This window comes from Herpailurus yagouaroundi, unplaced genomic scaffold (genome assembly GCF_014898765.1).
Source record: "Herpailurus yagouaroundi ecotype Mexico unplaced genomic scaffold, PumYag 29, whole genome shotgun sequence".
In the NCBI taxonomy this organism is placed as follows: Eukaryota; Metazoa; Chordata; class Mammalia; order Carnivora; family Felidae; genus Herpailurus; species Herpailurus yagouaroundi.
Genome location: NW_024412377.1, coordinates 58,576,775 through 58,591,258, shown reverse-complemented (window position 1 = coordinate 58,591,258; position 14,484 = coordinate 58,576,775). Strand labels below are relative to the sequence as shown.

At 42.9% G+C, this 14,484-nt stretch overlaps 1 protein-coding gene across 19 annotated transcripts in view; it reads right to left on the bottom strand.

Moving 5' to 3' along the window:
- The window catches only part of TENM2 (teneurin transmembrane protein 2), a 1,969,530-nt gene that overhangs the window by 191,602 nt on the left and 1,763,444 nt on the right, over positions 1-14,484 (bottom strand). The window lies entirely within an intron of this gene.

Genomic DNA, 14,484 nt, shown 5'->3' with positions numbered 1-14,484 from the left:
TACTAATCATTACTCCTCACTTTGCACATGAGGAAACTGAGGCACAGGGAGGTTACTTAACTAGCTCAAGAGTTGGTAAGTGGTGGAGTTTATGTCTACACCCAGGCAGACTGCTCAGAGGGCATTCCCTTAACCCACTGCATTACAGGCTGCTCCATGAAGCAGACAGGCAGACAGTACCTGGTGTTGGCCAGGCTTGCTCGGCTAGAGGGAGGTCAAAATGTTATATTCTCTTGTTCCTGGGAAGGAGAAAGTCTGCAATGGGTCAAGGGCAGGAAGGTATGTGGTGACATAATGAGACTCCCAAAGAAGCCCACAGAGCTTCTAGCAGGAGAAGTAGCAGTATAAACAGAAATATATTTGGCACAAACAATGCGTTTCATTTTCTGAATCTCATTTCTTTGGCTCAGAGTATCTCTTCCCTCTCACGAGCAGCTATGTTAAGACAAATTGGGGTGCCTATGGTTTAGGGGGTACCAGCCCACGTGTAATGAGATGAAACAATTGTACTAATATCATTGGGGGAAAACAGCCTTTTAACAAACTGCTTAGTGTAGAAAGTAAGAAACCAGGGAACATGGGTGTGGGTAGGACCTTCCTGAAAGGATGAAGGCAGAATCTGTTTGGTTACTGGAAAGAGAGGGAGCTACAGAGAGGTACAGGGAAGGGAGGGTAGAACAGCAAGATGTGGGGGACCCCCTGGGCCACAACCCAGCCCCTTCCTGACACTCCCTCCTCACACTCCCAAATCCAAAGGAAAAAGAAAACTAAGGGAAGATGTGACCAAATTTCTTACAGAAACCAGCAAAGAGAGAGAGCACCAGTCCTGGAAGTCAGAGGGCAGGGGAGTGAGGGTTGAGTGATACAAAAGGACTAAACCACCGGGACTCAGGAATCACAGTCAGGCTCATGGGGTGCAGACACACTTAGCCTGGATGTGGCTGGGCAGGGAGCCCTCTTAACATCTGGCTTTACCTGGAAGGCCTAAAGTTCCCTAGACTGGGGTTCAGAGAAGAGAAAGATTGGAAGCACAGCTCATAAGCGTGCCTTGCCCAGGCTTTATATTACAAAGGGAAATGAATGCAAAAATATTGGTGCTTTCAACCAATGCTGAGCACTGACTATGAGCCTAGCCCTGCTCTGGGTACTGGGGGTCCAGCAACAAGTCATGTGGACAAGACTCCTGCCCTCCAAGGGTAGGCACTGCTATGGACAAATAGAATGCCAGGGGGTGATGAGCTTTGACTAAAAAAAAGAAAGCAAATCAAAGACTTCCCAAATGCCAATCAACAAGTGAATGGACAAATTATAGTTTATCCATATAATTGGAAATCTACTCAGCAATAAAAGGAATGAGCCACCGATACCACAACAACATGGTGAATCTTACAGACATGATGCTGAGTAAAAGAGGCCAGACACAAAAGGACACAGGGTTCCCTGTTTATGAAACTCGAGAGAAGACAAACCTCATCTCTAGAAAGCAGATCAGTAGTGGGTTGGGATGAGGTAGGCATGCGGCACAGGAGGCTTTCGAGCAGTGGCAATATTCTATATCATGAGTGTAATGGTGCTTACACAAACACATATAGTTTTTACGTTTTAAGAATCAAACTTAAAATGTGTGCACTTAGAATGTGTGCATTGAGGGGCGCCTGGGTGGTTCAGTCGGTTAAGCGTCCAACTTTGGCTCAGGTCATGATCTTGCGGTTTGTGAGTTGGAGCCCCGTGTTGGGCTCTGCTGACAGCTCAGAGGCTGGAGCCTGCTTTGGATTCCGTGTCTTGCTCTCTCTCTGCCCCTCCCCTGCTCATGCTCTGTCTCTGTCTCAAAAATAAATAAAACATTAAAAAATTGTTTTAAATGTGTGCATTGGGTGGCTTGTAAACTATACCTAAATTAAGTTGATGTGAGACAAAGATAGCAGAGTATGTGATAAAGTGTAAAGGAGGATCCAGTTTTAGACTCCCTTGTTAGGAAAGGGCTGAGGGCATGGTGTTTGGGCAGAGACCTGACAAAAGTAAGGAAGGAGCCAAGTTATTACCTTGGGGAGGGACATTCCAGAGAGAGGGAATAACCAATGCAAATGCTCTGAGACAGTGAGTTTGGTGTGACAGGGGGAGAGCAGGAGGGCCAGGGTGGTGGGGTGGAGGGAGTAAGGAGGAGATGGCTGGTTAGCCAGCCTGTAGAAGGGTGGTCAGTGACATGCCATCAGACATTTACTGAGCCCCTACTATGGACAAGCATTGCTGTGAGCACTGCAGACCAAATGGGCAACCTCATAGGGCTGACATTCCGGAACAACTTCAGATTTTTCTTTTAGCAGTGATGGGAGGCCAGTGGGAGATTTGCAGAGACTGAGTGCTCTGACAAATGGTTATAAAAGATGAGACCAGAGCCTTCTTTGTAATAAGAAGCGAGCTTCTTTCCTGGTGTGTTCATCGTGCCTGGTTCCTAGGAGGGCCCTTTGGGCTTGGCAGTGGCTTTGCTGGTTTGCTGGCTGAAGATAAGCAGATTATGGGTTCTGTCAATTCTCCCTGCATCCCACCCCCCCCCCCCCCCCCCCCCCCCCCCCCCCGGCACCATATATCAAGCCTAAAATTGTGGTTTTCAAGTTTGAAAGGAGTATGTTTTGAATGTCTCTGAATGGGGGGTGGTGGTAAAGGGGGGATGAAAAATGAATAAAAATAGATTCGTTACCACTACTAAAGGGTGAGTTAGCACTCTCACAACCACTATGGTGAGCATCTCAGCCAGCCTTCTCCCGTAGCTGTTTCAGAGTGGGATTCCCAAGGGAAACAGGGGTAAACCTTAAACAATGAAGCCAGGGCAAGGCAGGGATAATGCACTCCCTGCTGGGTGACCCTTCCTGTGAATTCTTGGAGGGGTCTTAATGCCAGTGCCCACTAGCCACACAAGGGCAGAGCCAGCTCTGCCTTGTCCATTGCTGCAGCACCTGACACATGGCATAGAGTAGGTACTCAGTTAATGTGGGTGGAATCCAATATTATCACATGCCTTTGGCAAAAATGGTGGCTCTATCTGAAGGCAGGATCTCCCTGGGAGATTGTTAGCCCTTTCATATGAAATTTTTGAGAATAGGGAGAAGCAATTAAAAATTCTAAGTCCTAATCTCCTATTCTCAAGACCTTCCCTCAGTACATAAGAGTGTGTGTGACTCAGAGCTTTGTGATGTGTGGACACTTTTTCCTTTGATTTAACATGTGCTCCTAGCTGGGGCTGTGTACATGGCTGTAAATGTGCAACAACTCAACACGGGGTCACAGCCTCTAAACTTCCAAAGGGGCCATCTTCCTCTGTGGCTCCTGGTCTTTTAAGAGCCAGCACTGAGAAGAAAAGCTATGCCATCGTTGGTGAGTGATGGCTCAAGAAAAGCACAGCTTCTAAAATGAGGACAATTGTCATGTGAAGCTTCAACACAGTGCCCATAACAAGGGGTATCTTCACTGCCCTCTGCTTGAAAAGATCTTTCCTCTTTCTTTATCTGCTTAACTTGCCTTCTGAGACTCAGCTTGTGGAACATTTCCTCCAGGAAGCTGTCCTAAAATCCCACACAGGTTACAAGTGGTGGACTATTTTTATGATCTTGAACCTCCTATACCCAACTCTTTAATAAAAATCACAGCTAACATTTGATTAGTTTATTATACAAAGGGCAAAAACTAACTCTGTAAATGATATATGGCAGCAGCTTCAGGAAACATACAAGACAGTAGTGTTAGCAGGAGTCATGCCGTCCACCTCTCCCATCCCACAGAGAGCTGTGCTTAGACTGGACATGGCTGGAGAGAGTGGGCATTGGGCCCCAGGGGAGGGATCCCAATCCCCTGCCACCTCACATGTTTACAAAATGATTGAGAGGGGACAGAAATCACTTGACTGAGGTGGAAGAACCAGATCTTTGCAATCTGGATTAGTAGCTTGAGGAGGACCAACTACAACTCACTGTGTGTGCCCGTGCTGGTTTCTGCCAGAGGCCTCACCATTCTTTCTGTAGAGACTGCTGGTTGCTAAGTTACCTGTGAGTGAGCTGTAAGAGTTGTAGACCAGTCAGATTGATTGACTGATTGATCTCTGCAGGGTGCTTACTATTTGCTAGGCATTATCTCATTTATTCTCACAACCATCTGATGAAGCATAGTCCTCATTTCACAGATGATGAAACTGAATCCAGAGACAGTTGGCCATAAACATTCAGCTACTACATAGCAGAGATAAGATTCCAACCCAGAGCAGGCCAATTCTCAGTTCTTGTTTTCTGCCCCGTCTGCACCTCATGGCCCTCCCTACATGATGCTGCCATTGTTGCTTAATTCGTTAGGTCTCCATCTCCTTAATGTCGGGCAAATACCTTTCATCTCTGTATCCCCAACACAGATCACAGACCTTTGGTGAACATTTGTTGAATGCATAGATGAATTGATTTCACACTTTCTTCTCACAAGCTCATGCTCTCTCATCATGCTGCCTTTTGATCCAACCCTGGAGAAGGGTGGAAGGTATTTCTCTGAAGACCAAGTGAGCCACAGTGTAGAGGTCAAGTTCAATGAAACTGATGAACATCTCAAGGCTATTCCAAGATGCACAAAGCCTCTACCATGAGGCCAGGAAAATGGAGGTCTTAGCTCTCAGTGCCTTGCTGATGTTGAGTTCCTATTTACTGCACATTCTTATCTAATTGTCTTTAGCCTATGGCTTATCAAAAATGTCACATTTGGCTCCTCGCCCTCCCAAGATCAATAGGAGGATCTTCTGGGGGCTGGTTGTGAAAATAAATCAAATATATCTCTGAAGAGAGGGAGTGAACTGGGAACATGTCCAGTCACAAAATGGCTTCCCAAGTACTAAAGAGGAACAGAATCACAGGCACTGGCCAGCTTCTCTCAGGGCATGGTCTCAATCTTTCATCAGGCAGCAGCGTGACCTTGGGCAAGTTGCTTCAGCTCTCTGAATCTCCACTCTCCGATCCCTAAGCCAACGATAGTAAAAGCACCTACCTCTGAAGGCCATTAGGAGTTGGGCCAGGCTCATGGTAAGCAATCAATGTCAGCTATTTTCCTGGCTATTATTATTGTTATAAAAGTTTGACATATTGTAAATCCTTTGTGCCAGCAATTCTACTCTTAAGAATTCATCTTAAGGAAATTGTTAAAAAAATACATGAACATAAGCCTGCAAAGATGTTTACTGTGGTAGGATTATAATGTTGAAAGAGGGAGATTGATTAAAAAAATTTAATCTTTAGAATGGACTACTTTTGAAGCATTTAAAATGAGTTTATGGAAGAATATTTAGATTTAGGAAGATGTTCCCTACCTTTCTTTATGCAAAGAATCAAGGGAAAAACTATGTGCGGTACAATCCTATATTTGTAAGAATGGTTGCTATATGTGAACAGAAAACTATCTGGAAAATATACCAAAAAATGTTAATGTTTTCTATTTTTCCTAACATCATCATATATTGCTTTTATAATGAGAAAAACACAAATAAAGGTTATCTTTTTAAAAAATTGAAATTTGTTTTGTTTGTTTGGGGACTTGTGTTATAGAGGCTTTGGAAAAACACGATAATAGTAACATATCATTTCTGTACGCAGACACCATTCTAAGTGCCTTATAACGATTGCCTCACTTAAATCTCACAACGATGCTACGAATGTATAATACTATTATCTCCATTTTACAGCTGAGGTAATGCAGGCACAGAGAGGTTGAGTGACGTGTCCAAGGTCACACAGCTTTGAAGTACTAGAGTTTGAAATTCATGACCAAGCAGTCTGGACTGGTCCATACTTTTCTGCCCATGTCTTTCTGTGTTGGGAACAGCAGCATTAGGCACACCACAGAGTATTTATTTAAGCTTTATTTTTGTGTATTTATATATTAAAAAAAATTATATTTAAATCTCCACACTGACACATGCAACAGGGTGTATTATTGGAGGATATTTGGAATTAATGAAAGGCCACTTAAAATGAATGTCCTTAACAAATGGGAAAATGATTAGGCCTTTATCTTGAAGAATGAAACTCTAATTATGAACACCTTCTTTTTCTCCCAGACTTAGGGTAATTCAGGTGATATTAGCAACTATGCTCTAATTGTTAGAACACACACAAAAAATGTGATGGCAAACATTTCATTGTCTCTCAGCCTCATTGATTGCAAAACACATCCTGGTTTCAGAGATGTCAAAGATGACCATTATGTGCATCTCCGAATCGATGGAGTACTCGGGAACAATACAGCATCACTTTGGCTTGACTGGTGTAACACAATCAAAAGGGATCTTTCGGTAAACATACTGGACGTCTTTGTCAAATGTCCTAGGACCTCTCTTTATGTTATTATAATCGTCTTCTTGAAGTGCCGATTCTGTCACCTTGTTACTTCTTGCTGCCGCATATTTAGCTATGTTACCTCAGCCAGATCCACGTTTACCAAGGCTTCCCCAGCAATTTAGAGCAGACCTCTGGCACCACTCACACGGACCTAGTGAGATTCCTGTTCGGGGCATGAGTTGTAGTTTTATTCTGTCGGGGCTTGCGTTGTGCTCTGTGCAGGCTGCTCCCACCAGAGGGGAGGAAAAAGAAAGGTCTGACGGCTGTACCCTGTATGTACCAGCGCTGCAGCTCTGAACTCTTCCTCAGTTGTTTCACGTGTAAAGTGGTGGTAGGCTCCTAATACTGCCTACCTCACTGTGTTGTTGGCAGAATAAAATAATTCATGGGGAACAGTCCCCGGCACAGTGAGCCCCCAGCAAATGCTTTCTATTATTACCTTAACTAGTGTTAAATGGAGACAGAGCTCTGAGTGGAGAACGTTTTTGTAAGTGATCAGGTGATGAATGAATATTTTTGTCTTGTAACAACTTTTGCTTTCCTATGAAACATCCTTAACCTGAAAGAGGCTTCAACAAACATTTTAAAAGCCATTAATTTTTTGTGAAGATGTTGGAATAAAGCTTTCCTTACTATCTCTGACCATAGACTTGAACTTTTCCAGCTCTCATCTATTAGGAATTATCTACACGTGGCTTTCTTTGAAAGCACACTGGTGTGCTGTGTGTTTGCTCAGATAAAGTTGTATGAGCAGCTGTACTGGTGGTTCCTGTTCTACCAAATGCCCGACAGAGAAGAAATGCAAGTTTGTGCTAGAAGCTGAAACCAGAGGAGCAATTTTCAATGAACATGTAACATGTCCCATAAAGGTGAGATAGAGATAGAGATAGAGGTAGAAATAGAGACATATTTAGTGAAGAGAGTTTCAAAGCTTATTTTAAGTTTAGGGTCCAACCTCTCTCTTTCTGTATTTAAGGCAAGGGATGTGAGTAGTTGTTAGATATCTTAAGCGATTTAGCCTTGAAACTATGATTTCCTATTGTGCCTCTTTCAAGCTTGTGGATCAATTTAACTGAAGAGTATTCAGGGGCTGTAAGGGAAGTGATTAAAGAAAATACTGTTGTATATATATATTCATTGTGATTTTTCTCAAAACAGTGCAAACAAAACAAAGCATGTGAATGAATTGAATCTTGAGAGTGACATAAGATTAAAGTCACCATCTATAGCCTCCTAATGCTTGTTTTACTCAAAATAGACTCACGCTTGTCATGGATGCACTTTTCTTAAAGAGAAAGACATTACAACAATTAAGAAAAGTATAAAAAATATGGTAACAAATACTCATACTTGAACCAAAGGAATAAATATTAACTTTTTGTCATATTTATTTCCAATCTTTGTGTGTGTGTGCTGGAGATGGGGAGGGAGTTTGCTTTATTGTTAATATTTTATTATGGATAAAAGCAAGGGCTTTTTGAACCTAATTCTCAGTCCTGTTCTCCTCACCTACTCCTAGAGATGAACACCCTCAGGAGTTTATTCTCTCTCCCTGTATCTCTATCTATGTGGCTATATATAGAGGGTTTTTCTATTATGCATATAATAAACATACATATACTGAGATTAACATAGTAAATATGGATTTGAACTATACACTATATTTATGCTAATAAAACCATCCAAACTTTTATCTGTTTTATTCATGGGGTTCTATATCTGATCGCACTAGAAGATAAAGGTCCTTGCTTAGAAAATTTGCAAACTCCTGAATTATAGCCCCTCTGAGAGTCTATGCAGTCTGAATATGTGATGTAGTCCTGCCCCCTCTTATTCATCTCTGTCTTCCCAGTTTCTTTCTCCCCAAGTTCCACGTTCTCAAGCATTACCCTTCTTGAAAAACATCCACAGCTTCCTCCCATGCAGCCCTCTCAGCACCAGCTCTCATATAGAACTCATGCATCCCTGGAGATTTCTCCTTAGCTCTGCTTGGTAGCTGCCCAGGGGGGTACCCACTCATTTAAGTGGCAGTTTTGGTTCCTGTTAGGATACACCAGACAATCACAAGAGATCTCCTGAGAAAGACATTTTCATTTTTTTTTTTCAACGTTTATTTATTTTTGGGACAGAGAGAGACAGAGCATGAACGGGCGAGAGGCAGAGAGAGAGGGAGACACAGAATTGGAAACAGGCTCCAGGCTCTGAGCCATCAGCCCAGAGCCCGACGCGGGGCTCGAACTCACGGACCGTGAGATCGTAACCTGGTTGAAGTCGGACGCTTAACCGACTGCGCCACCCAGGCGCCCCGAGAAAGACATTTTCAAAAGCACTTTTAATCCAATACAGAAGAAACCAAGTCTCTCTTGGTTTCACAAAACCTTTCTCCATATCTCAGATTTTTTGGGAAAGGAAGAGTCTGAAAAACACACCTGTAAAAATACGCCTCCATCCAAAATGAAGTTAAATCACTATGTGATGTGCTTTGCAAACTGACAGTCAAACCCTGATATTCCCTCTGCATGAAGCTCACAGCTCCACAGGAAGGGGTAAAATCCAGGGAGATCCCATGTGACTGGTTAGTGGGCACTGAGAGGGTGCAGAGATGGCAGCAGGCTGAAAGAAGCAGTGTGTTCAGAACACTCAGTGTCCCCATGTCCCAGGGACCTAGCCAGTCCCATCTGTAATTGAAACAGCCTGCTGTAGGGGCACCTGCATGGCTCAGACAGTTGAGCATCCGACTCTGCTCAGGTCATGATCTCACGGTTAGTGGGTTAGTGATTTCAAGCCCCACGGTGGGTTCTCTGCTGTCAGCACAGAGCCTGCTTCAGACCCTTTGTCTCCCTCTCCCTCTGTACCTCCCTGCTAGCGTTCTATCTCTCTCAAATATCAAAAAGTAAACATTAAAAAAAAAACAACTATGTGCCGTTTACACACAAGGATGAGAGAGAAGGGGACACAGAAAGTGAGAGTTCACTTTTAAAAAAGGCTCTGAATCAGGTGCACCTGGGTGGCTCAGTTGGTTAAGCATTAAACTCCTGATTTTGGCTCAGGTCATGGTCTCATGGTTCATGGGATGGAGCCCCACGATGGGCTCTGTGCTGACACTGTGGAGTGTGATCAGGATTCTCTCACTCTCTTTGCCCCTCCTCTGCTCCTGCTCTATCTCAAAATAAATTAAAAAAAAAAAAAAACCACCATGTTTTTTTAAAAAGGCTCTAAATTAGAAAGGGATAAACCTGAGAGGGCAGAAGCTAACATCACTAATCACCATCTATAAATTTGCTTTAAAAAATGTCATATAGGGGAACTCTGCTGATGAAGACACATAGGAATGTTTGCTTAGCTCATTTTATCGTGGTCCATGCATGCTCCATCTCCCAAATTTGCATGTATTTCCTATGATCATGGGGCAATTGGTGGTGTCCTAGATACTTCTTCTTTATTGTTTATTGTGCCTTGTGGCTAGTTTACTTCTTATCCTACAGACACGTCTCAGTAAAAAGCACCAGGGGTTGACAATGTCTACTTCTATCTCAGTGCCATACAATCCCTAGTATCTCCCTCTAAGAAATCTGCTGGAGCTGCAAGCCCACCCTCTGCTTCCAAGTTCCATCTGGAAGTCACTGGGCTCATGGCTCCATCAGTCTGAGTGATGTAACAGACATTTTTAATATTTGCTAAACAGGACTGTGAAGAAGGTGAGTCTCAGCAGGGATCCCAAGCGGTAAGTGTATCTTGTTGTCTCAAGTTAATCATGTACCTCATTTGCCGATTATTGACTTGTTCTCACAAAGGATTTTACTTGGCTTGACATATCAGTAGCAATCAGTGATAAACTGTCAAGCAAACTTGCTCACTGCCTTAACCACCAAAGACCCTGACTTGCAGTAACAGCCTTAAAATTTCCTTTGATGTACAGCACTGTAGCCAGGTCAGATTATTATTATTTCTTTAAGTCTGATCGGTATCCTTCCTAGAACTGGGGATGACCAAATCTGACAGTTTGTAGGGTTTCAAATACCTGGAAAGATGCACTAGGCTTCCTCACTCACCTTCCCCGTAAGAATTCAAATTGGTCGGTTGAGAATGGCTTATATCGACTTTGTTTTGTTTTGTTTTTGTCTTGGTCTTAAAAAATGCAAAGGAGAGTGTCAAAATGTTGCATTTCAAAGACAATAGCTACCTTTCAAATGGACAAAGATTAAACAACGGTAGCATTCAGCTTATGTAACGGTTCAGGTAAATAAAATGGGCACACTGCTGCTGGTAGGTAGGAATATATGGAGAGTAACTGGTGTAAACCTACAGAAGGACAATTTAGCAATCCATATTCATTCTGTAAGGGTTTACTTTCAGGGAAAGAATTAAGGGTGTACACAAACACTAGCCACAAGGAAAGGTATCCCAACATTTTATTGCAAGTCGCTAGGGCTTTTCGTTGATTTATCTAGTGCTCCACTTCTCAGGGTCAACACCAGATTGCATTTCCTGCTCCACTGAAGTTAGGATAGGACTCGCTTTGGTCCGTAAGACAAGGGGAATATCCAAGCAGTCCAAGATGCTCTACCTTCCTTCACTACAGGGAACTAGTAAAGCCTGGATATGGGAAGTTCCACGGGTCTGTGTCCCTGAATGAGGCTCACCTGGCACCAAGTCTTCCTTCATCCATGTGAACGTGTAAAGTGGGGTTTCCAACTTCAGCACTACTGGCATCCTGGGAGGGATAATTCTTTGTTTGGGGGGTGTCCTGTGCGTGTGTGACAGCATCCCTAGGCTTGACCCACTAGCTGTTAGTAGCAGCTTTGGCCCAGTGTGACAACCACAAATATCCCCCAGACATTGCTGAATGAATCTGGGTGGAGGGGAGGGCGAAATTATCCCTGGTAAACAAAAAATGTCTTCTACTATTTTAAGTCATTTAGATTCTTAGGTTGCTCCCACTTTACAACTTAGAGATTTTATTGTAGCAAAAACATATGTAAACATTTATCGAAAGGGGACTGCTTCAAATGATGGGTGTTTCTGCTCCTTTTGGTTTGTGTGTTTAGAAATTTTTTTCTGCAACGAAAACACAGTTTGTTCTTCCATAAGAAGGGAAAAACACTAGAAAATTAATTTTAAAAACTGTATTTGCATAATAACTCATCTATATACAGTGTTTGCTAGGGCCACATAGAGTTTCTTAGTACCATGAAACACTCGTATCTGGTATTTTTTTAAAATTGACGGGGTGCCTGGGTGGCTCAGTTCGGTTAAGCGTCCGACTTCGGCTCAGGTCACGATCTTGCGGTCCGTGAGTTCAAGCCCCGCGTCGGGCTCTGTGCTGACAGCTCAGAGCCTGGAGCCTGTTTCAGATTCTGTGTCTCCCTCTCTCTCTGACCCTCCCCCGTTCATGCTCTGTCTCTCTCTGTCTCAAAAATAAATAAAAACGTTAAAAAAAATTTAAATTGCGCTTTAGTTTACAGTGTGTTTTCCCATTCTACGTTTGTGGTGGTGGTATAATTACAACAACGTTGTGAGCCAGGTAAGGTAGGTAGACAAAGAAATGGAGGATAAAAGAGGTTAGGGGACAAGGCTTAGGTCTCCTGGTTAATATGTAGCAGGGCTTCCATTCTGAGTTCTCCAATTCCAGGACTTTCTCCCCTAATGCCATGTTGCCTCTGTACCACTGTAAAAAGCCACTTTCAAAAAGTCAACTGGGACACACTCTGATTCTTGAGGAATATAAGCAGGTAAAAAAGGATTCTCTTCTGTATTTAATATCCTTGAACAAGGATACTAAACCTTGTAGACTCTTGGTCAAAGCATGATACTCAATAAAATTTAAGCATAGCTATTTCATGCAACACAGCCAATAGAATTTCATAGTCATCCCCCCCCCCACCGCCTCCCCATATCTTTCTCTTTCTCTCTTTCCAGCTCAAATGAGTCACCTTGGCTACACTGCCAATCCCCATAGAACTTATGTTCCTTGATAGGATATGCCAATACAAATGAGAAATTCTATAATGGTTCGAGATGTGAGTTAGTCACCTATCCCTGCAAGGAGCTAAGTACCGTCTCCTCAAGGAAATGTACCTCATCAAATGGACATGAATGCATGTAATGACAGTGACTGAATGTGAGAATGTGTAGGGAGTTGTTTTTTTTCCTCTTTTTCTTTTTTTAAAGAAGTGTCCCTATATTGTACCTGTCTTGTGCATTTCTAAGTATCTGCACTGTGTCTCACTTACTTGACCCTGTAACACACGCTAAACTCCCAAATTGGCAGCTGGACTGAAACCCTCAGCGTACATCAGCCCATGCCTATTCATTTCCCTTCCCTTGAACTGTGATGAGGCTGTCCCTGGAGTGGAGCTATTTTGAGAGGACGACCGCTAGAACAATCACTAGCCTGGCAGGAGATGGACAGTGTGGTGTAGCCACAAAAGAAGAAAAGACATTGTCATTGAGGGTTTGAGTCCTGAATGTCAGAACAGCAGGGAAACTGGGTAGAGTATGTTTCTGCCTGCTGTCCACTATCACTCAGTTACAGAGTTACCTACTTGACTTGCCATGATCATTTGCTTTTCCATGATACTAGTTGTTCAGAGCATGCAAGGGAAGGGGGATAACAGTGCTTTGGAACAGTGTCGGGAAGAAGCGTTTTTCTCCAGCAAAGCACCTTGCATCCAACTGGCTGAGAGGAAAGTTATTCTCAGCTGTGCCCAGAGGCATGTTCATATTTACTCGAATAAGGCCAATAAGCAGATTTCACCACCACTGCAAGTGGTGCTGTAGTAGAATCAGTGGAGCCTGAAGGTCAAGGAGACCACCTCACAATTTACTTAACTTGCCAGAGCATCACCCTGCTGCCTGCCAGAAGTTACAGAAATGCCACAGGGATTCCTGCCAGCCCACTTCCTCTCTTTCTCTTGATGAGAATCTCTTTGAAGAGCAGATACAATTTTTGTATCGGGAGTTCTGCTTGGTCAGGGGCTGTGTTAACTCATCCCTGAATAATCAGTGCCTCAACCAATAAATATTTTTCTGGATGGGTGGATGGATGGAGGATTTATTGATTACTACTTTACATATTGGTCCCTATAGCATGGACTGTGTATGCTAAAACAAAACAAACAGAAAACAAAAAGCCCCCAAAGCCCTCCTCTAAGGCTCTGTGATACTTTCAGGTTGTAAAGATGGGGCTGCAAATAAGTTTCATCATGAGAGCCAACACTGGTCAGTTGGTAGCAGCTGCCTTGAGGGTTCTGTGGGAGGTATCTATGCATTGAGATCACTGAGGACAAAGTGCAGCCCTCGATTAGCGATTAGCGATGTCTGCCAGGAGCCAAAGCCAAGGAAATGGTGGCCTGATGCCTTTGCATTTGCCAATGGGTTTAGAGCTCGCAATTCTTTCAATTCAATTTTCTAGATGAATACCTTTCCAACACATTTTAAAGTCATCTTTGACTGCATATAATGGGTAGTTAAGGAAGTTTTCCTTCCACTGGGGTATTTTCCTAATGTACTTCTTTATGTACTTGCCGGATTTGAAAGCAAATGAGGCGGGAAAGCCCTACGTGGTTTTTCTCAGGATATGCAATTCTTATTGGAAAAGAAAACCAAGTTAGGTGGGTGTTAATTTATCCCCAATGGTGGGTATATAATAAAATCTCTGCCAGGACAAATTAAAGGAGGGGTGAGAGAAGAGACAATGAAATTCATACTCTAATCCAGTCTCTTCATTCCCAACATGGGATAATCTGACTTTCAAAGTGCTAAGGATGTCCCAAGGAACTCAGTAGAGGGTAGAACGAAGAACAGAAATCACAGAGAAATGGCTGAATTTTGGTCAGTGTTACACAACTCTTTTTAAATTCACTGGGATGTCTCCTAGTGATATTTTAACAAACTAATACAATAACTAGAATACCTGAAAAGTGCCTGAGGATTCACCCCCAGGGCTAGCAAAACTGACTTCTTCAGGTAGGAATGTTATCTTTTTTTTTTTTTTGGACACACCATACAAACAACATAAACTATGCCATTTTACATTCTAGTAGTGTTTTTTTTTAAATTTTAAAATTATTTTTTATTTAGTTTTTGAGAGAGAGTCAGAGAGCAATTTGGGGAGGGGCAT